The 25,157-nt window shown below is 35.8% G+C and overlaps 1 protein-coding gene and 1 long non-coding RNA gene across 2 annotated transcripts in view; one reads left to right on the top strand and one right to left on the bottom strand.

Annotated features, from left to right (window-relative positions):
- KCND3 (potassium voltage-gated channel subfamily D member 3) overlaps positions 1-25,157 on the bottom strand; it is a 321,194-nt gene that overhangs the window by 109,512 nt on the left and 186,525 nt on the right. The gene's annotated exons all lie outside the window — the stretch shown is intronic.
- LOC148131157 (uncharacterized) overlaps positions 17,307-25,157 on the top strand; it is a 38,329-nt gene continuing 30,478 nt past the window's right edge. The window contains exon 1 of the long non-coding RNA XR_015748503.1: positions 17,307-17,529. This is a non-coding gene — a long non-coding RNA (uncharacterized LOC148131157). The remainder of the gene's footprint in view (positions 17,530-25,157) is intronic.

Here is a 25,157-nt window from a genome sequence, read left to right as displayed (position 1 = left end):
GGAGCATCTCCATGTGGTTTTGCTAAAGAAGAATCTTTTGTATATAGAAATCTATCATGCCACTTTATATTATGTGCTCTGTTATTTGTTTTAACAGTCATATCTATAAGAAACTAAAGGTCAGGGAAAACAAGAAACAGTGGAGAAGTAGCTTTGTTAAGCAATGTCCTTACTGTCAGTAAATATTACAACCTTGACACTATTACTAATCCTGTTAGGCAACATGTTTGTTTCAATAGACAAATATCTCGACTGTGTTAGAATGTTAAACCAAACCTATGTACAGCTGCTGCCAGCTTCTCCATTAAGTTTCCTTGTGGGAAGCTTCAGAAATCTTCCTTCCTTCCTTCCTTCCTTCCTTCCTTCCTTCCTTCCTTCCTTCCTTCCTTCCTTCCTTCCTTCCTTCCTTCCTTCCTTCTTCCCTCCCTCCCTCCCTCCCTCCCTCCCTCCCTCCCTCCTTCCCTCCTTCCCTCCCCCTCCCTCCCTCCTTCCCTCTCTCCCTTCCTTTTTTACTTTCCAGAATGCATGCAGCGAGATATGTACACATCTGTTCACTGGAAAAACAAAACAACCACTTCACAAATGCATGGCACAACATAGGACACAAACCTTCCTCTCCAATAACAATAAACAACATATCTGATTTTTGCTTTGCTATAAATATAATTTTAACTCAGGCTATCAAATATCAAAAAATATAAACATTTCCACACTTGGCTAAAAATATGTATGCCCAATAATTTATGTATTTTAGACTAAATTCAGCATATAGTGATATCAGAGGTGGTATTCATCAGGTTCTGGTCAGTTCTGGAGAACCGGTAGTGGAAATTTTGAGTAGTTCAGAGAACCGGCAAATACCACCTCTGACTGTAGAGTTTACAGTATCCTTCTCCTGCCACACCCACCAAGCCATGCCCACAGAACCGGTAGTAAAAAAAAAAAAGAGTCCCGCCACTGAGTGATATGCCGTCATGCAAACATACTGGTTGTTTCTTTGTTGACCTGGCCATCTGCTCAGACTCAAGGCTCTGGTAAAACCTCAAAGAAGAAAAGCACTTTCAGCTATAAAAGGAACTTTTCTGATAAGAAAGTAGATCAAAAAGTTAAAGCTATTAGTCATCAACTGACGAAGAACAGCTAGTAAAGAACCTCCTATTTCCAATTGTTTAACACATAAATAAAAGTCTTCATAAATAAAGGCCTCTAAATCAAAGGTGGTATTCAGCAGGTTCTGACCAGTTCTGGAGAACCAGTAGTAGAAATTTTGACTAGTTCGGAGAACCAGCAAATACCACGTCTGACTGGAGATTTTACAGTATCCTTCCCCTGCCATGCCCACCAAGCAGGTAGTAAAAATTTTTTGAATCCCACCACTGCTCTAAATGTGACTTGTAGAGTTCCAATTGTAAGTAAAATATTTAAATATAAGAAAACTAATTCATAGCTATTATAATACTAACAAAAAACAAAACCATTTAAAACAAAACTTTAATATTAGATTCATATGAATATTAATCAACTTCAGAACCTACCGATCTCTCAAAATGCAATGAATATAAAACATTTTACTTCTTATAAGATAAATAATGAGAAAATGTCTCTGTCAAGCCCGAAATTGACATATGTGTAGCCATTTTGGTTAGGTTTAGTATATAGCATATATTCTTTTCCTTACTTTCTCTTTGGCGGTCATGGGGAAGGGTTTCAGGCTTGTTACATTCCTAAGAGGGGAGGAGTGGAGATAGGGAGAGTTGTTTAGGCTAGGTGATTCTTCTTCCCATGGAAAAATGTGCTGACCGTGTTCAGGCCCCTTGAGGTGGAGATTTATGACATCAAGCAACGTTGAATTAGTTCTATTGAAGAATGTGACTTTTGGCATTTGTTTCTAACTTCTAATATTGTGGGGTAATTTCAGGTTGTGTCAGATCCAGAATTACCAAGGGCTTTGCCAATTTGATGCTTTCCTCAATAAAAGAAATTGTCTTGGAAGATAGGTTTTGTTCTTTTCTTTTTAAATGGATTTAATCACTTGGAAACCTGACATTATTCCAGATCTCATAAAAACCACAAATCCCAGAGAGGCATTGTTATTCAGGGTCCTGAGCCCTGGCTATTTACCTGGAACATTGGGTAACAGTCAAGACTCAGGGAAGATGGCAGAAGGATGGGATCCAGGGGTACCAGAACGTGAGTGCAAACTCTGCAGGGGGCCTTGTGTTAAGTTGCCGGCCAAGCAGCAGGCCTCCCAAAGAATTCCCCCAGAGATCATCAGAGTAACGGTGGTCGTGGAGGATATTGTGCACCAGTTAGGGGCCCACCCAAAATCCCCAAAATCCCCAAGTGAATGGTCTGGAAATACAAGTATCCAACGGATGGAAAGAGACCTGCTTGGCCAAGCAACCCTTTTCTGATCCACTCATCGATTGGCCATTAACTGCAGCCAGGGAGTCTTGAGCCATGATCTCAAGTCTTGAGTGGAGAGCAGCAACTGGACCCATAAGATCTATGGGAGACCACAAGGAGCCAGCTGAATGGTAGTACCAAATGGCAATGCGCACCAAACCTTTGACGATCTACCTGACCAGCTGAAACAGCTTGTAATTGGACGTGAAGGCAGAAGCCAGCAAAGGAGGCAAATTCCCAGCCAGAGAGATCGTGAAACCCAAGCTTCCAGCCTGTCAACTCTTGGTTTAACCCATTTGTTGGGAGAATCTTCTCCTGCCAGAAGAGGGCGATCTACCACTGCGGGAGATCTTCCACCATTATACTGTTTGCCCCCGAGATTGGAATGGAGAGGGGTGAGCAGAAGGAGGAGTCCACAAAGAATCCATCAAGGAATGAGCCCTTCCCCTCTCATTTTCCCATGGAAAGAAGAATCACCTAGCCTGAACAACTCTCCCTATCTCCACTCCTCCCCTCTTAGGAATGTGGCAAGCCCCAAATCCTTCCCCCATGACCACCCAAGAGAAAGAAGAAAAAGAATATATACTATATACTAAACCTAACCAAAATGGCTACACATATGTCAATGTCGGGCTTGACAGGCTGCCCTAAAAATGATAATGGAGATCTGCAACCATATGCATATACGTCCAGACACTGAAAGTTGACAGCCTGGAAGCTTGGGTTTCACAGTTTCTTTTCTTAATTTGTTAATACTGTATATGGTTCTCCTGACAGTTCCCTCAGTTGCCTGGTGCCAGACTGTAAAAATTTCCAATTTCCACAGATTGCCATGAAGTCCTTGCTTGCACTAAGTAAAGAATCTTTCTATTATACATTTAAATTGAAAACCTCACCAATTTTTCATGAATCACATAGCAGAACATATTTTAAGTACTTGAGCTGGAGAACATGATCACTATAGGACAAAACATCTCTTGAGTCTCATGAAACTACATAATATGCTGTGCTTGTTGCCAGATGGTGTCACAGTAATAAAAATCCAGATTTTTTTAAAAAAACTCATCTATTTCATGTGCTTTTTTTTTATTTTAGAGTCCTTATTTCTGGGTTTAAAAAGCATCCTTAAAGTTGACTAAAACAGGACAATATTTTAGAATAGGCTTTCATTGCATTGTTATGTGTAAAACTATTTTTGATCCATCATCATCAAGATCAACTAAAGAGAGAGCTTAGGAGCTTTTTTATTTGTTCTTTCAAACAACTGCTTGGTTCATTGAGCAATATTATTTTGCCTGATCAAGCCTATCATTAGAATTTTGTGATTTTGGATGTAGCTTTTCCTATAGGATTGAAAAACCAGGTTAGGGATAGCTTGCCATGAAGGAAGTCTAATAATGTGGTCACTGGGAGTTAATGCCAACTTGGTGGCACATAATCAATCAATTTTTCTATAGAAACTCTAAAATGAAAAATCAGTCTGAGGTTTACATTGTATCATACTGACCAATAGAGCATTAAAAGCTTTGTATGTATAAGTGTGGAAATGCTACAATGCTACAAATTAAGGCATTGTTTAAAAAAAGAAAAAGAGAGTAAACAAATTTAACTCCATGGCACAATCAGTGTAAAGAATTAAACCTTCTGGAGGAATAATTCCTGATGTGACCTCTCCACCTTTTTCATACATTTTTACTTTGAAATACATGGTGGGAAAGCAGTTTAGTTCAGTGGTTAAGGCATTGGGCTAGGAATGGTGAGACATAAATTCTAATCCTGTGTTAGTTGTGAAAACAACTGGATCTTTTTAGACCAGTGGCTTTCTTTCAGAAAAGAAGGTAACACAGACTATTTCTGAAAATGCCTCAAAAGCTGCAGGGTATCAAGGAGTTAAGATAGCCTCAAAGGAAAAATAAGCCTCAAGCCCAGCCTGCAATAGCAAGCTGGATCTTTTAAGTTGTCTTAGGGGAGGGGGTACATTCAATCAATAAGCATGAATGGCCTTTGCTTCTAGAAGAAAATAACTATTCACCATCTGATGAATTAACTTCACAGCAAATTATATTCCAGTAGGATAGAATTGCCCTTGAGCAGGATCGCTGTAATACAGCAAGTTTCAGGTTAAGAATGTCATGATTTAAGGATGACCCATAGTTAAGAACAGAGCCTATTATAGCAAAATTTGAGTTAAATATCCAGTGATTCAAATTAAAGGTTCAAGTTGATTACATAATACTACTTATGCAATAGTATATAATAATATGTATGTTCCAGCTTACATAGAAATATGACTTAAGAACAGATCTTGGAAATGCAACTCATTCTTAAATTGGGGACTACCAGTACTTTGCTATCTTCAACAAGGAACATGCCATCCCAACCAAATTCAAGTCCAATCCCTAATTTTTATCAACACTGCTTTATTTTGGAACAAGTATTATGTTGGGCTCTATATGAGTGGCCATCTCTCTAAGTAACTGTAGCAATGTAGTAGGTATGTAAGACCTATGCTCTATACTAGGGATCACAATAAGATACACCTTATAGTAGGAAAAATTCTGCTCTTTGTGAGTTTACACTTGAGCTGAGCCATCTCAGATATTTCTAGCTAGTTTTCCTGAATAAAATTCAGCACATTTTGATATCAAGGAAGTAACTCAAGAAGTCAAAAAACCTTAAGTCAGGGTCAATTTCTGTACAGTATCCTCTAGAATACATCTATCAGTGAAATGTATCACTAAGGGAAATAACCGTTTGGCTTGACTGCCACTCGATCCTACCTGCTGAGTTTGTGTTTGTATTGGACACACTTATTCTTTTTATCTTTTGGCTTTGCCAGTGACTTTTTGACTAACCTTATCTAATAATATTTTGCAGAATATAGTTTGCTGTCCAAAGCTGTCTGCCATTTTTTAAGCCTGACACTGTCAAGGAAGCTAGCAGAAGTGAATGACCCAGACTGAAGGACATAGCAAAATCTCATTCTAATTCTATGTTATGAATTGTCCATCAAAACAGAGTAACAGCTTTCATCTGCAAAATATTTTTTCTTCTGAAGGTAAAAATCTGTCTGATTCTTTTTCTATAGATTCTTGTTTATTTGATAGTTAAAACTTTTTATGCTAATACTGGAAGCAAGTGTTGCATAGGTCAATATTTAATTCAGTTGAAAGTCCATTGCAATTTTTATAAGGTAAAGCTATTGGTGCAAACTGATTCATGTTTTCACATGTTCTGTTAAATCTACTCTACTCGTTGCAGAATACCTTATGCCACCGCACTCAAAATTCTAGACCTAGAAAACCTAGAATTACGCCGTCTTTGGTCCGATCTAAGTATAGTATATAAAATCATACATTGCAATGTCCTACCTGTCAATGAATACTTCAGCTTCAACCATAACAACACAAGAGCAAACAATAGATACAAACTCAAGGTTAATCGCACCAAACTTGATTGCAGGAAATACGACTTCAGCAACAGAGTGGTCAATGTCTGCAATACTCTACCTGATTCTGTGTTTTCTTCCCCAAACCCCAAAAACTTTAACCTTAGACTGTCTACTATTGATCTCACCCCTTTCCTAAGAGGTCTGTAGTGGGCGTGCATAAGCGCACCAACATGCCTACCATCCCTGTCTTATTGTTTATTTTTTTTCTTATATGTATCCATATATTCATAACTATGTTTTTACTTATACCTATTATCTTGTAAGCAATTGACAAAAATAAATAAATAAAAATAAAATAAAATAAAATAAATAAAATAAAATAAAATAAAAAAATCAAAAGTAAGCAACCACATTATCAGGGGTGGAATTCAAATTTTTTAACAACCAGTTCTGTAGGCGTGGCTTAGTTGGTGGGTGTGGCCAACTCAATATCACTCACATCGAGGCATGCATGTCCTCGTCTGGCCTCTCATGACTATGGGGATGCTGCAACAGTCATAAGTGTGAAAAATGGTCATAAGTCACTTTTTTCAGTGTCATTGTAATTTGAATGGTCACTCCACACAAGCAAAGTACCAGCAAAGGAGGAGGAAAAACTCCAGAGAAGTTCCTGATACAGGAAGTCTAGTCCTGCCAAGAATGTAATAAGGGTTAACGGAGAGGCAGTTTCTGTAAGCAACACCAGAATCCCACCCCTGCACATTATGCCTTAGCAGTATAGGTGAACTTAGACATTATCTGTAGCTGCTTCAAAATTTGATTAAACTGTTTTAAACTGTGTTATTTTTTAGTTAAGAAAAGTTCTTTAGAAGATTCTTATTTAAGTCCCTAGCACAGCACATACAGAAAGAAATTCACCTCAACTGCAAAGTGCCATTAAATGTGTCTTGTATTATTCAATTTTAGGAAATAAAACATCAGGGGTGGTGGCAAATGTACTTGATAATTGGAGTTGCAATTGGGATGAAAATTGAATCCAACCTTTCTTCTTTGTGAAGTAGGTATTTATTTGGAAGATATATAAATATGCATTTGTTGTGGAATTATTTTATAATAGAATAGAATCACATATTCTGTCCATATGGAGTCTCTGGGACCTGGGCAACAGTTAACACCATGTCTTGCCATTTTTTTCCCCCTGTGGCAGAAGTTTATATTTTTGTCTTATTTTTAGGATGCTAAAGAATTTGTCTGAAATTTGTCTTAGGGCTGTGTAACCTTGTGGTTGGAGTGGGCAAATGATTTTTCTTGATGTTCTTTTCCCATATTTCAATCATTCTGAACTCTCCCTGGCTGCTACCCAGATTTCAGGAAAAAAAACTCCCAATATGGAGAAGTTTCTTTCACTATTACTTTTCCTTGGATTCTACTTAAGTATGAGAATCCTAGTAGGCTGCAAAACAACTGAGGCACTAATTGTAGAATGTAACAAAGAAATTCATATACATTTCTTGGTCACTACATAGCTAAATATATGCAAGAAAACTTCACTCCATCCAAGAGATTTTCAGCAAAGTCCTCTGTCCTTTTCTTTCAGTGGTTCTTCTCTTCATTCTTAATTTAAAGAGCTTGATATTTATTTGTCTCTTTGTGTGTATTTGAAAGTATATATCTCAAAGATGGGTATATTGGTAATAGTTGAATTAAAAATTAGATTTATAGACAATCAAGTACAATGATGGAAAAAACTGGTTTTAAGACCGAGAAAAGTAGAATACTTGGGTATTTTTATGACAAATATGAATTGTATGTTATTTCAACATAATTATGTTGAGACATGGAGTGAAATTAAGAAGAACATTGTTAAGATGGGAGAAATTAAAGTTGTCAATGGGGATAATCTGCAATAAAAATAATGTTTTTATTTCAGACAATGCCTGTTTTGACAACTGATGCACCATTTAAACAATGGCAAAGATATATCTAAATTTATATGGCAAGGGGGGAAAAAACCACAAATTAAATATAATGTGCTACAAAATGCAAAGGAAAGAGGAGGATTAGGTTTATCAGATTTAAAATTGTATTTTGCTACTTCTTGTATGGTCTGGATAAAAGAATCGATGTTGCCGAGTCACAGGAGACTTTTAAAGATAGAAGGTCAGGACCTGAGCTTTAGATGGCATGTATATTTATTGTATTATAGAATTAAAGTTAATGTGAATTTAAAAAAATATTAGACATGTCATATGGAGGATGAAGAAAAGATACAAATCCAAGTAGTGCCTGAAAACAAGAAACATATCATAGAAGAGACAAGAACAAATGGTTGACATATTGGGAATTACTGAAAAACCATCAAGGTGGATTTAAAATTAAATCAAGAGAGCAATTAATAGCACAGAATATAGTTGTCAATTGTTTCCACATGTATAGTGATTCAAAATGGACAAAAAGATTTAAGGTATGGAGCAAGATATGTCAAAATTTGAAGCACAGTTGTGCTTTAATTTATGATGGTGACATAACCATCATTATATATAAACCTTTCTTGAAATTTGAAACAGAGGAAGAGCAATTAGAGAATGTATTATGATAATAAGGTGGGCTAAGAATTTTGGTTATAATATATGGATGGACAAATGGGAAAATATGAGTTTAAAATTCTGAATGTCTGAATTCTTCTTAAATGTGGAGCTCAGAATTGCACACATTCCAAAGTGGGAACTGAAAATGCAAACTAAAGTAAAATTGCACTTCTTTAGATTCCACCCAAAAATTACATTTGATTTTTTAAACCATCACCTAATAGTAGAAATACCAGTTAATTTCATTTTTAGTTGTAGATTTGATTTCTGTTTCTTCAGAATCTTGTATTTGTCTCTGTTAGTCTATTATTTTCATTCCATTTCTCCAACATAACAAGATAATTTTGAATGTTATTTCCGCCTTTCAGGGATTTAGCTATCCTGCCAATTCTGTTTTGCCTGAAAATGTGATAAGCATTCCCTCCAACCCTTCATCTAAGTTGTGAATAAAAATGCTAAAAAGTAGAAAACTCAGGGGTGAATTTTGTCACATCCTACTTAATATCTTACTTCAATTTGATGAGAAACTATTGATGAGAATTCTTTGGATATGATGACCAATCAATATATTTATTTGTCGCAACAACCAGCCTATAAATTATTGAAACATATATAGTATTAATCAAAATGTCACATCACATACTTTCCAGAAGATGTTAACATTTACAGAAAATATTAAAATTTACAGAAGATGTTAAAATGGCTTCAGTTCAAAATCTCATAAACTACTAAGAAAGAGATAAATTAAAGAGAAAAAGTTAGTTTGGAAATATCTAGGATATTTATAATAAAAGATTCTCTTATATATATTTTTCTCTTGTATATGTCTTTGTGAATATTTAAGAATGAATAGAGTTAGTTAAGATAGACAAAATATCAACAAAACAAAAGAAAGAATTATATCCCTTTTGATAGAAGGGAGTTATTTTTCTTCTGGCTATGCATTCTGAAGAATTTTTAAAAAATGATTCAGTGTGTTATTCACCCTGGCAGAGTCATCATGTTAGACAGAGCTGAAAACAGTCTTAAAATAGCCATCAGTGGATTCCATTTATTTGAAAACCATAAAACGATAGAAGAAATCACAGCTGGAAATTGAAAAAAGGGTGTTGATCAGTTAATCTTTTCAGCTGAAATGATGGTTAAAGGCACTGTAACCTCTGTCATATATTCTTAATTACAGTGTCAGCACCAAGCAAAGCTGTTCTATTTTATCTCCACTTATTCTTCCCCTTATTTTTATTATTATTGACTTTTTTAAGGAAAAAAATCCCACAGCTTCTAGTGTCCTTGCTGAGCCATGCCATAGTTAAATGACGTACATGCTGTGTATTTTAATGAGCTGCTAACACTGATTATATGAAAAGCAACCCTGAGACTTTAGGGTCCAAAATGCTCCTATGAGAAATAAATTACCTTTTTAGAAAGTCCTCAGTTTTGAGGCATTTTTCAATCCTTCTGAACTATTAGATTAGAAACTGCAGGGAGTTAAAAAGATGTCACCTTTCATATTAACAATGAAGCTGAGAAGATGTTGCTACTACCCTAGCAATAGCTAAGGCAAAGTTTGAACAGGAGAATTTATTTTGGTCAGTCTCAAATAAGCTCAGGGCCATCCAGATTTGATTCCAACCTCATATTTTGCATTGCAAAAACATGAATGATCATGCAACGACAACACAATCCTATAGCTTTCAAAATCTGCTCGCTGCCATCTAGTGGTTTTCCAGATATTTGCAATCTAGATTAGATATTTTAATCCAATTAGGAAGTGAAAAAGTGAAAGGCAGAAGGCAATATCCCCTAGCTTTTGAAAAAATTGTTGTGAATATTTAAGGGAACCTTCTTCTGCAAAGAATAACAGAACACAATAATAGAGTTGGAAGGGTTTTTTGAGATCTAGTTCAACCTCCTGCTCAAGCAGAAAATCCTATAACATTTCAGACAAATGGTTGTCAATTTCTTCTGGCATCTACAACTTCTGAAGGCAAGTCATTCTACTGATTAATTGTTCTAACTGTCAGGAAATGTCTCCTTAGTTCTAGATTGGTTCTTTCCTTGATTAGTTTCCATCGATTGCTTCTTGTTCTGCTTTCAGATGCTCTGGAGAATAGGCTGACTCCCCGCTTTGTAGCAATCCCTTAGATATTAGAACATTATTATCAAGTCACTTCTTGTCCTTCTTTTCATTAAATTAGACATACCCAATTCCTCCAATTTTTGCAGTTACACATAAGTGTGTCAGAGAGAAGTTTTACCAAACCTTATTTCCAACAACTAGCTTTTTTTATGAGCTTTAAAAAAGATCGAAGGACATTCTATCATTAAAAATCCATCAGAACTGCCAAAATTCAGTGGACCGAGATGTATTACTGTGCTTAAATATGAATTTGAATACGTGTCTCTAGGAGATTTTCAGGCATTGTTATGCTAAAGGCAATCCAATAATGATTTAGTAGACAGTATCTTTTTGCTTAGTTCAGATTTGGGTTAGCCTTTAAAATGATATTATCTGTGAAACCACTGAGAATTGAGATCCTTTCTTTGGTTAGGCCTTGACTATTGAGATGTATTTTTTGCATGTTCCTCTGAACCTGCTGTCAGAAAGAAAAGCAGGAAAAAATAGTAAAGTGGATTACTTTTTATCAGAGACAATGCTGGGATCGAGATAACTGCAGGGAACAGAAGAAGGGGAAGTCATAGAACATAGAAACACAGGACTGGAAAGGACCTCAAGGGTTTTCTAGTTGAACCCCCTGTTCAAGGCAGGAGACTTTACACCATCCCATGAAATGGTTGTCCAGTCTATTTTTGAAATAACTATTTTTGAAATAACCCATAACTTTGGAAGTCAAGTTGTTCCATTGGTTAATTGCTCTCATTGTCAGGAAATTAGGTAAGAAAGCTTTTTAATAAGCTTCCACCCAGGGGTGGAATTCAATTTTTTTAACAACCGGTTCTGTGAGCGTGGCTTAGTTGGTCGGTGTGGCTTGGTGGTAATGTGACTGGCTGGGCATGGCCAAGTCAACATCACTCCCATCGAGGCACACATCTCCTCCCTTGGCCTCTCATGACTATGGGGATGCTGCAATAGTCGTAAGTGTGAAAAATGGTTATAAGTCACTTTTTTCAGTGCCATTGTAACTTTGAATGGTCACTCCACACAAGCAAAGTATCAGCAAAGGAAAAAAAACTTCAGAGAAGTTCCAGAGACAGGAAGTCTAGTCCTGCCAAGAATGTAAAAAGAGTTAACGGAGAGGCAGTTTCTGTAAGCAACACCAGAATGTTTCCTTCCTGCCTTCCTTACAGGATTAGGCCAGTAAATTCTTCCAACAACTGGTTCTCTGAACTGCTCAGAATGTTAACAACCAGTTTTAGGGAATAGGTGGGAACCTGTAGAATCCCACCCCTGCTTCCACCCATTACTTCTTGTCCTGCACTCAGGAGCTTTGGAGAATAAGTAAATTCTTCTTCCTTGAGACAGCTCCTCAAGTACTGGAAGACAGTTATCATGTCCCTCTTATTCCTTCTCTTTGGTAGGTGAGACATACCTAGCTCCTTCAACCGTTCATTATCAGTAAGATTACACTGGTTTTATACTGGGACTTAGGTAACTATTAATGATGCCAGTCATTTTTAAAAAATATTTATTTATATCCCCTATATTATTTTTTAAAAATATCTCTAGGTAGCACACACTTTTTCTCCTATTTACCCTACAAGAACAATTGTATGAGGATTGGGCTGAGAGAGAGTGACTGGCTCAAAGTCAACCACGTTGCTTTCATGACTAAGGTGGGATTTGATGGTCTTTTGTTTTCTAGCCTGATGTCTTAACCACTAGACCACTTAAACACTAGACTTGATTTCATTGAGGCTGTGTTTGACCTCAGGGGGCCAGGGTGGGCATGGCCATCTCAACATCACTCATGTTAGGGGTGGCTGTGGTGATCCAAGCACTCTGCCATTGAAAATGGGCTCCCAAACTCCATTTTCAGCTGCCACAACCTCCTGCAACCCCTGCCAGTGAAAACAGAGCACAGGAGGGCTGCAGCCCTCCCCAGCTCCTTTTTCGCTGGCAGAGACACCATTAGCCAGTCCTTCGCTGTTTCCAGGGCAGCCCCATAGGCCAGATCTAAGCACCCCATGGGCCAAATCTGGACCTTGGGCCTTGAGTTTGACACATCTGTGCTAGACAAAATCTAACCTTTGATGGCAGCTGTCCCTCTCTTTGTACATCCTCAGTATTTTAACTTTTAGATGAATAGAATAGAATTATTTATCGGCCAAGTGTGATTGGATACACAAGGAATTTGTCTTTGGTACATATGCTTTCAGTGTACATAAAAATGGATAAGATACCATGGAATCTTAAATGGAAACTGGGAAACTGTGAGTTTTAGCGCTGCCTTTGGCACACTCTCTGTCCTAAGAAGCAAGCTAAGACAAACCATTTCCAAAATATTGCCAAGAAAACTGCAGGGATTTATCCAGGCAGTCATCTGAAGTCAATTACTGACTTGAAGGCACACACAAACACACCAACACAAAACCTAGAATATCATCTGTTGGCAGATCAGGAAGATCTGGAAGAAATGTAATCCTGGCGAGTTTGTCTTTTTTAAAAATCCTAAATTTAAAACTTTCTTTTTCCATACTTCTTTAAATCCTGAAGTATATATAATGTTATGCTGTGCTGTGCTGTCCACAACTTCCAAAGATAAGCTACTTAATAGTTTAATAGTTTTCAAGGCTAATCCAAAATCCAATATTGTGTCACAAAAATTCAGAGAATGAAAGTTGTTGATCCTGACATTGAAAGTAAGTGGTTAAAAATGGGCTTGGTATTATTTGGTGGCCCAAGTACAACACCCACCAAATGTGGGGTGTTTATGTGCATACATGTGCTTGTCTTAGTTGGCTGGCAGATGCATAATTTCTGACATGTTAGGAAATGATACTCATGTCAATACATTGATCAACATCTTATTTAGAAAAGGAACAGCAAAAATACTTGCTCATTTTCGTGTGCAGAAGGGATTTGAAAGTGGTCATAACTATGAGTCTGAAATTAAATCAGGAAATAGAAAATGAGAAAAATAAATAGAATTGAAAAATTTTATTTCCATGTAGATGCCATTACTGAAATGTAGACTAGTTTAAACTGATCAAACTTCTAGCCATAATTAATGTTGGATGCATCATGAAGATGAACACAATAGACTATGGCAAAAAGCTCCAATTCTTCCATCTTGAATAGCATTAAGTATGAAAGAGAAGATAGGGAGTTGAAAAAAATGCATTTTTTTGAATGTTTTCTGCACAGTAACCCTATTTAGTTTTCCAAGGGACAATAAAAAGTGGAAAAAAACCCAATCTGACTCTAAACTTTCTGCAAAATTATCCTACTCAGGGACCTGATCCCTAGGGATTACCAAAACTATGCAATATCAAACCTATCAAACTCCACTGTGGAATGTAAACCTTAGAAAGGGATAATCCAATGAAGTGAAATCATTAGATAAATAAAAGATAAATAAAAAGGAACTCTACAAAACCCATAAATTTAGCTACCTTTGGAATTTTTTTTGTAATTCCTATAATTGTAAAGAGAGGTAAAATAAGAACGAAAGACTCAGACAATTACTTTTCTGCAATTACTATACTTTCTACAATTACTGCTTCTATATGTTCAAAGTGGAGTTTGGAAAGTCTGGTCTTCACTGTTCTACTCCTTGGTTGCAGAATTCAAGAGCCAACATTTCGGCAAAGAACACTCAATAGTCCAGAATGCTAGACATAACAAAATAACAAACAAGTTAGGGATTGTTATTTTACTGCCTTTATTAATGACTCAGTTTCTCTTACATTTATCTTCTATTCAACAGTGACCAACATCAGACCAGAGTTTGGCTAGTTAGTTTTCCAATGGAGGAATCTGTCAATTTTCAAAAATTTAGTGAGGTATCTCATGGGATAAGCCTAGAAATTATACCTGTGCACTACTTTGAAGACATGCTTTGCTTTAATGATATTTGTTCAAAGCAACCTTTGAAGATGCTTGCAAAGCAATGCACTTAAAAGCAAATTGAAATGGCCAGGTTGTTCCACTTTGCCTTCATTCCCTGGCTTTTCTACTCATAGAGCTGAAGGTTGAAGCTTCAAAATATCGCAGAGCTTCCTTATAAGGCGCATCACAATGCTCTCTACCTTCTTGTGATGAATCATGTTGCCTCCATGATGCAAAGTGCCTTTCTGAGACAAATCATGGTTACTGTTACTTCCTCTCCCTGAAAGACTTACTGGCATTATGATTCAGAAGGATAATTAATAATACAATGGCAATTGAGAGGTCTGTAAAGTTTCCTTATTTGTGGTTTTAGAAGATCTTTAAAGACATCCGAGTTTCAATATGGACATCAATACTGATGTCCATATTATCAGAGAGTTTATTTATTTATTTATTTATTTGATTTGCCAATTGTTTGATTAGTAAAGTTGTTCTTTATATGATTAATTTTTATCACTGCTTTTTACCATTTTTTGCATATTGTAAAGAGATAAAATCTGAACTAAGCAAAACAAAACAAAAAAAATCCAAAAGTAATTAAGTGACCCTAAGTAACATTAGGATTTATAGTAACAAGGCGAAGAAAGCATGGAAATCAGGGCTTCTGGAATACTTTCTAACCCCTTTACCAAGGATTATGTATGTGTGAGGTCTAACCATAGCTGATGAATGTATGCTGCATATATTTCTGCTCTCCACTCATGCTACTGTATCTAGGTTTGTGTCAGTGAGGGTCTTGTAAAGCCCAAGGTTCAACTTTTATGATCAGAAGGGAAGACGGTAGGGCCCTTAAGAATAGGGCATTCAACTCATCCCCCACCATGATGTGACATGTTCAAACTTGGCCTTTCTTTTTCTAGCTTCTATAACATTCATTTTGTTCCCATTCGTTTGGAGAATAATTTTGCTGATAGACAGACAAATGAACATGTTTACCTAATTTCTAAAACTGTATAGACTTGGAAGAATTATAGTGGAACATGATAACTCTGCTAGAATGGCCCAAGGTCATTCAATTCAATATTTTCTTTCCTAAAGTGAGCAACCCTAATTACGTGTTGCTCTCTTGCTATTGATTTTCAGAAACTGGAATTTGGAGACCGGCTGTCCCTACATCTACAGATAATACTGAATTTTCAAGACTAATAATGTTGATAAAGCTGATTCCCAAATTGTATTTATTTCCCTTTTATAAATATCCAAGTTAGTCACCATATTTTACTGCCTTGCACACTTTTCAGAGGTCAAGAAGTCCTACAAAGAATTAGGCAACTCTACCAGAATGCCTTTTTTAGGACCTCTCCATTCTATTACTGTTCAGTAAGAACCTTACAATTAGAGCTGTTGTTTCTTTGCCATTGACATCTTCTCCAACTAGGTATATTTGGTGATCACACTTTTCTTTGTCTGCAAGACAAATAACAGGTCTTTGTATGCTGCCCTTCTTCTCACTATAAAGTATCCTCCTTATATGACCAAAGCATGCATAAAAAGGCCATGTGACACATCCAACTGTGGTAGAATTAAATGCTATGATTAGAAAATCTGACAGTGTCAGTTCTGCACATTTCATTTAATTCTCTCTCTCTCTCTCTCTCTCTCTCTCTCTCTCTCTCTCTCTCTCTCTCTCTCTCTCCCTCTCCCTCCCTCCCTCCCTCCCTCCCTCCCTCTGTATGTATGTTTTGCTGGGGCAAAGGGAAACATGAGTAACTTATTTTCTCATCATTATTCCAACAGTTTAGAGACTGGAAAAGGGACCAGACAGAAGGATATTATTTAAATCCATTGGTTCCCTCCTCCGTTTTGAATTCTCTGCCATTAGAGATGTGGTGTGGGCAATGGTTCAGTGAAAGGGCACAGCTTTGTGTGCACATTTGCCAGATGTAGTCTCTAGTATCTTCACATAGCACTGGACCTTTCTGGAATTACTGAGACTCACAGGCAATCATCATCAACAATATTGGGTTAGAGAGAACAGTTGAAGGCAATTTTCTATGTTCTTATGCTGAATCTTTAGTAGAATTGTATGGATCACATGACTTCTAAATCCTGTCCTCCCCATCCATTCAGATATCTTTATCTACAGTTCTTAGAATTCTCAAATAATTCTACACATCTTTAACTGTATAAAGAAACTATTAATCCAGCAAAATCTCAACTCGACTTTTTTTTATAAAAAATGTGAACCCAATGGATTGTGCTTCCTGAAGAACCCTACATAGATTAGGCTTGGCACATCTGATCAAAGAGTACCCCAGTAATTCAGTAATATTAGATTTTTTTTCACTTCCTTAAATTATAAGTATTCTAAAATCAGTTAATGTCTCTGTCCTATATCACAAACACAATAGTCTTTTTTTTTAGTTCTATAGAATACATGGGGAAACTGGGAAATCTATTGCTTAAATTCATGATGAATAATGGAGTATGCCATGGGAAATGTTATTATCGTTATACTTTATAACTCATAATCTCACCATCATAATCTCACCTGTTTATGAGAGGCAAAATGCACACTTGTGTCTAGTTAGCAATAGACTAAATGAGTTCAGCATTTCTTTGCCATTCTATTATCCTTCTTTCTTCTATTATCTTTGGAAGTCATGTTTGTTATGTCAGAAAAATGTATAATAAACATACTACTTGGATTATATGGCACTCACTAAAAGGAATATGAAGCCATCACATATCTGGGAGCAAGAATGGAGGACTAAACACAGCTTCATGTTTTGAGCAGATGACTGAGGTAGTCATAGGAGTTGTGAATGGATCAGCTTTTTGGAATTCTTCTCTGGATCAAGGAGAGGACAAGGATTACCGACAAAAATAGCCTCCTTCTCCACACACACAATCTTCCTGTGAAAAGATTGTAAACCAGTGATCTCCAGTGAGTTTAAGAGCTCTGGGAGTTAAAAAAAAAATTGCCTAACCATGGTTCAATGCCATTTCCTCTCTTAACTACTTTAGGAAGCTGCTTATTATTGACTTCTTTGAAGTTAATAACCCTCCAAAGGACAAGCTTTACTACATCCCTGGGAAAACGTTCTTCTATTCTGCATGAAAGAAACTCCCATGTAAGTTTATTTTTTATTTAAAAATAAAAGCTTTACTGTTTGGAAAACAGCAAAAAGTGGACTAGAATGTGGATTTTGAAAAATTAAGGAGCTAGATTGACTTGAAGGAATATTTCCTGTGGGGTATTTAAAAATTTATAAAATAATATGTGAAGATTTTGAAATTAACTATAACTGTCCTATGGGAAAGTTTTCTTGATTGGAAAATAAACAGAAAATAGGGAGATTTGAAAGTTGACTAGATGGAACCAGAGAGAACAAATAAATACATTTAAAGGAGAAGAGGCCCATTAATACAATGAGCAGTTCTATTTGACTATAGAAGAAATTAAGGCTGTTTGGGAACAATGTACTCAAACATTACTTAAAATTTCTTTGATACTATAGCAGAGGGAAAAACAACAGGTTGGATAAAACAGAACTGAGATTGATTTGTATGAGGATTTGGAGTTTTTTTTTTTTTTTAAAAAAATCTGAATTACAATTTTTTTATAGAAACAGATGTTATGTATCTGAAAACAGAGTATAAGAGTCATATGGGAAAAGATGCTAAAATGAATTTATAAATGAAACCAGCTGTTGTCTTAATAATTAAAGAGGACATACAAATAATAAATTAGAAAACTGACTTGGTAAGCCTTCTTATCTTAGATTTAGAAAAGCACTGTTTGAAACCAAGAACACTGTTTCTGAGAAGAAACAAAAATAAGTTACTGAACCTATTCCTGAAAAGAAAGAAAGAGAAAATGATAAGAAATCAATTTGTAGGACATTAGTGATGGGATTAAAATAAAAGTTCTAGTAAGTGAATCTATTTGACCAGGGTTAAAATTTTGATAGCTATTAATGGGATTTCTTTTTGACCATGACTGAATGACATGGCTTTAAAGAATTGTTTTTAAGTAGGAAAAGATTTATTTTGATTTATTTATTGAAGAAAGTGATAAATCTAGATTACAGAATAGATTTTTTAAATGAAGGTGTTAAGTTGTAAAACATGTTTAGATTTGTTTGGGTGAGAGAATAATCTTTTATTTATTGTCTTTTTCTCTTTTCTCTTTATTTCTAGCTCTTTAAATTCTTTCTTTACGTTTTATATTTTTCTTGTTTGTATTAGTTTTTTATCTTTGTATTCAGAAACCTCAATAAAATTAATATATATATTTTAAAAAGCCATAACATGATGGTGTAGAAGAGAAATGGAAAAGCTCACTGGGGCAATCATAAACAAACAAAAATTAACAAGCATATATTTTTTGTCAGGAACAAATTTACATCAGAGCCAATTGTTTGCCGTGGAAAACTTCCCTTGATAATGGAACAGGCTCCTGGGAGTTGAAAATTCTCTAAAAAGTGGAGTTTAAAATTTATTTAAATTTAATTTATTTATTAATTGCCTTCAAGTCAGTGTTGACTCCTAGTGACTGCCTGGACAAATCCCTGCAATTTGCTTGACAAGGTTTATTAGAAGTGGTTTGCCTGCTTCCTACAGCTGAGTGACTGACCCTCAGTCACCCAGATGGCTTCATGCTATAAAGACAGGACTAGAACTCATGCTTTCATGATTTCTAACCTGATGCCATAACCACTACACAAAACAGACTCTCTGATTTAAATTAGTTCAAATTCATTTATACTGAACGAAGACTTAACAAAGGGAGAAAGGAGAAACATGCAGAAGTTCTTAATCTGATGATTAAACAGAAGGCAGAGAATTGCCCACAGGTATGGACTGAGCATATTTTCTGATGGATGGCTCATACTGATTGGAGGAAAAATGTGTTCCACTCCCATTATTTCCATCCTCATCTCCAAGTAAGGTCTTCCTTGTTTAGTGAGAGGATGACAAAGCATATCAGAAGGTGGGCAACTTCTAGGTGAAAGCTTTGTCTTGTCTAATGAAGAAGAGACCAGCTTTTCACTTTCCTACAGGGTATACATACAACTGAATACTATGACTATTTAAACTCTACAAGTAAATTAGTCAGCATATGCATTCCACCTCATAGATATTATTGTAAAAATTATGGGTACTATTCAGGGTTGAGAAAGTACTTTTCCTTGTGCTGTTTTGTACATATATAAATATATCCAACAATATATAAACTGACATCTTCTTAGCAGTGCATAAGTCCTGAAAATACAGGCAAGTAACATGGTCAGTATGAAATTGACAAAAGAAATATAGGTGTTTGGGTAGCTTTTTTCAAGCTTCAACTGTTGAAAAAGGTCTCTTCTGCCTATGCTGACACAAGACTAAGATAAAACCGTATGGATACTAACATAAAAGGAAATTGAATTTTTCAATTTGTTCTTTTGTCCTTACTATTTAGCTACCTTTTCATTTTCTGTCTTTCAAACATAAAAAGATGGAAAGTCTGAAACACCAGCTTCTCTATGTGAGGCAGGGGTGGGATTCAAATTTTTAACAACTGGTTCTGTAGGCATGGCTGAGTTGGTGGGTGTGGTTTGGTGGTCATGTGACTGGGTGGATGTGGCTTGGTGGTCATGTTATTGGCTCAATATTACTCACATCGAGGCACGCATCTCCTCGCCTGGCCTCTCATGACTGTGGGAATGCTGCAACAGTTGTAAGTGTGAAAAATGGTCATAAGTCACTTTTTTCAGTGCCATTGTAACTTTAAATGGTCACTCACACAAGCAAAGGAGGGGAAAAAAACTCCAGAGACGTTCCTGAGACAGGAAGTCTAGTCCTGCCAAGAATGTAATAAGGGTTAATGGAGAGGCAGTTTCTGTAAGCAACACCAAAATGTTTCCTTCCTGCCTTCCTTACAGGATTAGGCCAGTAATTTCTTCTGACAACTGGTTCTCTGAACTGCTTAGAATGTTAATAACAGGTTCTAGCAAATAGGTGCGAACTGGTAGAATCCCACCCCTGGTGTGAGGTGAGATATACAGTATTCCTTTAAATTCACAGTAGAACAGTAACCTGAGAAAAATATTTATTTCTCCCTGTACTGTATCTCTCCCAACAAACTGATATCACTGTTTTAAATAACACTCTCATTCTATTTCAGCTTTCTGTATTTCTTCATAAAAAGGAAAGCTATCAATTATTGCAAACTGTGTTGAGAACTTAAATTTTAGGCCCTGCATATGTAAAATAAAAAGTCTTCACAAAATTTCTCAACCAATTATGATTTTCATACTTTTTATTTCCTTAGCTTTATGAGTGATAGACACCAATAATATGGGAAACATGAATAAGTAGATCTTGCTTGGCTAGCAAGGCAAGAATATATTTCCCATGAAACAAATCTACAATAAGATAGAACATAGAATAATAAAGTTGGAAGACAGGTTTCTAATTGTTCAAGCAGGAGACCCTATACCATTTCAGACAAATGGTTGTCCATTCTCTTTTTGAAAGCCTCCAGTAATGGAGCACCCACAACTTCTGAAGGCAATTGGTTGATTTAGAAATTTCTCCTTAGTTTTAGGTTGCTTCTCTCCTTGGTTAGTTTCTAGCCATTGCTTACTGTATTTTTATACTGTACTTTTTACTGTATTTTTATACTGTACTTTTTACTGTATTTTTATATGACATTTACTGTAGCAAAGTCATGAAGGCATTATGAAAGAATTCCATCAGTTGCAAGTCTTCTTTCTATTTGCTATGTGTAAAAAGCTGGAAGATAGTTTCCATTTGCTACTTGTTTTGATAGTGGCTAGATTATCAGTTTACATACTGTTGACTTCATGAGGACTAACACTCACAGGCCCCATAATTGGCAGCATTTTATAGGGCAGAAGCAGAAAGAACCACACCACATTTTTTTTTGCTTGGTAACATGAGAAGTAGATACATTCAAGCATTAAGGGTGAATTAGAGAAAGTAACTCATTTCTTTAGTGTACTGATCCAATAAATTGGCAACCTCAGCATTTTTTGCTATCAATGTCATATGGATACTGAGACAAAACTTATTATGCCAGCTAGAGACATGGCTGAGCATACAGATATTGCTTGACCAAATTTGACCAAGCAATAGTTTGCTTACTCCTTGAACCTCTTTAATGATCATAATAGAAAGGGAATAGCAAGCTCTGTCCTGAAAATACAAATGCCTTTTTAAGAGAGTTGTTCTGGATATGGATATGATAGTTTAAGCAATCCTAAAATAATAAATGCAATTAAAAGGGATTGATAATAATATACAATAATACTATTATAAAATGCACAAATTTATTATGATTTGGGCACTCTGATCATCATGAGGAAAGGACTTTCATAATAAATTTCAAATGGGAATTGAACAGATTTCAATTTTTGGCAGTGACTGACATTTGGTGAAAAGCTTTGAGTGGCTTTCAGTAGGAAAAAAAATGGATTAAGGAAATTGTGCTGATGGTTCACTTCTCCCTGATCCATGGTATTGGGAAGGGTTACTTCCACTATTATGGAAGAACCACTGTCTATTATTAGTATTGGTAGTCCTGACTTAACAACCGTAACTGGGATTGGCAACTTTGTTGCTAAGCAAAGGAGTTTAATGATAGCAGTTCCTGCAGTTTTTGGTTGTTGTGATTGAAACACTTATGGTTGCTAACTGAGACATCATGTGCCACAATTTGCTGTTCTTGCTGGCTTCCCCAATGACCTTGTTTGTGGGAAGATGGCTGGAAAGTTTGTAAATGACAATCATGTGACCGTGAAAGGGTATGACTATTGCAAATGAACAATGGTCATCAAGTGTCTGATTTTTATTGCCAAATGGCTCAAAAAGTAATGTAAATTTTACTTCTAATCATTCAAATCCATCAACATGGAATTGACAAGAATGAGGCTGATAGAGTTCTAACAGCTTTCTTCTAAGGAAATGAATGTTGAAAGATGTAGATAAGTAGACTTTAATTAGTTGATTTAATCAGTTAATTAAGTTGAATTAATTTCTCAATTTAAGGAATTAATCCTCACGCACTTTCTTGTTAAGACATTAGTTGTAGTGCTTAGAGCCAAACAGTGTTTGTGTCCCCATTTGAGTGAGCAGGTAGTGAATAATACATTTTTTAAAATCCACAATTGAATAAGAAGCCCAGATTCTTTTCCTCCACAGAAAAGCAAAATGACTTATTCTAAACCTTGCATGAATTAAAGTGTACCCCGTCCATGCACATTTAGTTATTTGGATATTTTCTTCTGCATTATTATTTGTGTATTAATCAAATTATGCTCCTATGGCAGATTCTTGAATAGCATCTCTAATTTTTTAGATTTGGAAACTGAACTGGAGAAAAGAAATCATATTAGGCCTTTTTCATTCCCTCTGTCAAAGAAACATTCATTCCTTTTCATCTGCTCTTTTGAAAACAACAACGAAAAATATGATGTATTTTGCAGTTTTAATCACACCCAGTCACATTTCTTTTCATTTGGTTTAGAGCAACAGTTGGCCAACATTCTTTTCTGGTATTGAAAAAAACCTGGGTAGAATGGCCATATGCCAACGCTGAATTATCATAGGAAACATGGCATGCTATCTTATCAAAGTGGAATGCATGAGTTTTAAGAATTTTGAAGAGAAATGTGAGAAGAGACTGGTTTCTGCACAGTTAAGGAGAGATCTACTATTTAATACAATTGATGGAATCAATTGATAAGGGAACTGAAGATTTATTTTTCTTTTCTTTTCCTATATCAGCCAATAGTGGGGAAAGATTGGAAATTGCCTTTATGACTTTAGTGAGATCTGGGATACAATGGAAGCTGATGTTTCCCTGCTATGGTGATGTCACTGAATATGCAAAAGACTCTTGGGTCAGTAATACTTGAAAACTTCCAAAAGGGATTATGCAGTATATAGGAAGCTCTCCATATTTCTCCCTTTTCCCACAGAAATCTCTTAAATACTTCAGTTTTAATCATGGAAATTGAGACTATATCTTAGATGCAAATTATCTTAAGAAGCATTTACATTATGTCACTGTTTATGAGAATATATCAGATGTACTTGCCAATATCCCATGAAAGATGAAGCTCTTTCTTCATAGAAATTACTCAAAAATTTGGAAAAAAGCATAATTCCTTTGTAGGATAGTGAATGACAGTACATTGTCATTGCTACAATTTCTACATGAAGATACACTTCCAAATGGAGCTAAAGTATATGAGGCACAAAAACAATCTTTGTTCCTCTGTAAAATGCTCAAATAAAATATACATTAAACAAATAGCAAAAATATATCTATACAGAAAAATATGTGATACAATATAGATAAATTTTAGTATCTTAGTGAATTATTATAGCATTGTGTCTGAAGTCTTTGGCATTTTGATGACAACATCCATCCATCCATTCATCCATCCAAGACCTACATTATTCCTGTAACAGTTGCAGCAATAATTTCATCTAATGCTTTTAGTAAATAAAAGTAGGTGTCCTAAATATCACTTATTATTATTAGGATAAACTGTTAAATATGAAAAATATATATGCATACTTACATTCTAGAGATAGAGATAAAAAATTTCTTTATTTATACATGGTACATTAGCAATAGCACTTAGTCTTATATACTGCTTCACACTGCTTTACAGCCCTCTCTAAGTGGTTTACAGAGTCAGCATATGCCCCCCTCAACAATCTGGGTCCTCATTTTACCCACCTCGGAAGGATGGAAGGCTGAATCAACCTTGAGCCTTGTGAGTTTTGAACTGCAAAATTGCAGTCAGATGGAAGTCAGCAGAAGTAGCCTGTGGTACTGCACTCTAACCACTGTGCCACCATGGATCATTATATTACATAATAACATTGAAAAAATAGATTTCAGCCACAAATAATTAAAATTCTGATTATTATTATTTTTAAAGACAAGTGTAAATTACTCAGTACCCACATAGGTTGCTTAAAAAAATAGCCTTTTAAAAATTGCAATGACTTTTATCTTCTAGATACAGAAAATTGAATTCTTTCCATACACTGTAATCTATGGAGATTTCGATTTGGAGGAAGATGAGAGGGAACAGTTTTCTTCCTTATTCTACCTTTCTCTTTGGAGCCCTCTGCTGTTTTGAAGTCTGCTAAGCTTTCCTAGAGGCAGAGGAATCTGCAACAGATGAAGGAAGAACTGTGATGACTGCCTGTCCAGTCCCATTCACTAGCTCTACTTTGGTTCCAAATGATGAACTTTGTAAGGCACATTGTTATAGCCTAGTTTTTATGTACTCTCCTATTTTTCCCCTAGTGTCATGGGGAGAGAGAAGATTTCATTTATTTTGTTATAAAATTATGTTTTTCAGACTTGAATGCTGTTAGAGAATGCAGTTTGAGTGCTAGCCTGTTCACCCTTGAGGCTAGTGACCTGATAACAGTAAATCTGCCATGTCCTTTTTATTTTTCACTTGTGCCTCTGTGTGTATATCCCCAGTATTTCACATTTACCTCTTCCCAGCTGAGTGTTCCACAGCATACCTCTCGATCCCCAGAAATACACAGGAATGCTCTGTCTTCTTTGCTGCATAACATATCAGATCTTTACATTAGTGAGAGAACTGCATCCTTTGGACAGTTCTGAGATCAAGCAAATAATGATAATAATGATAATAATGATAATAATGATAATAATGATAATAATACCTGGTGATGCATGAATTGTAGACACTCAGCA

Source organism: Notechis scutatus, chromosome 3 (genome assembly GCF_049901735.1).
Source record: "Notechis scutatus isolate UNSWTSFEM ecotype Mainland chromosome 3, rNotScu1.2, whole genome shotgun sequence".
In the NCBI taxonomy this organism is placed as follows: Eukaryota; Metazoa; Chordata; class Lepidosauria; order Squamata; family Elapidae; genus Notechis; species Notechis scutatus.
This window is presented reverse-complemented; position numbering and strand designations above follow the sequence as displayed.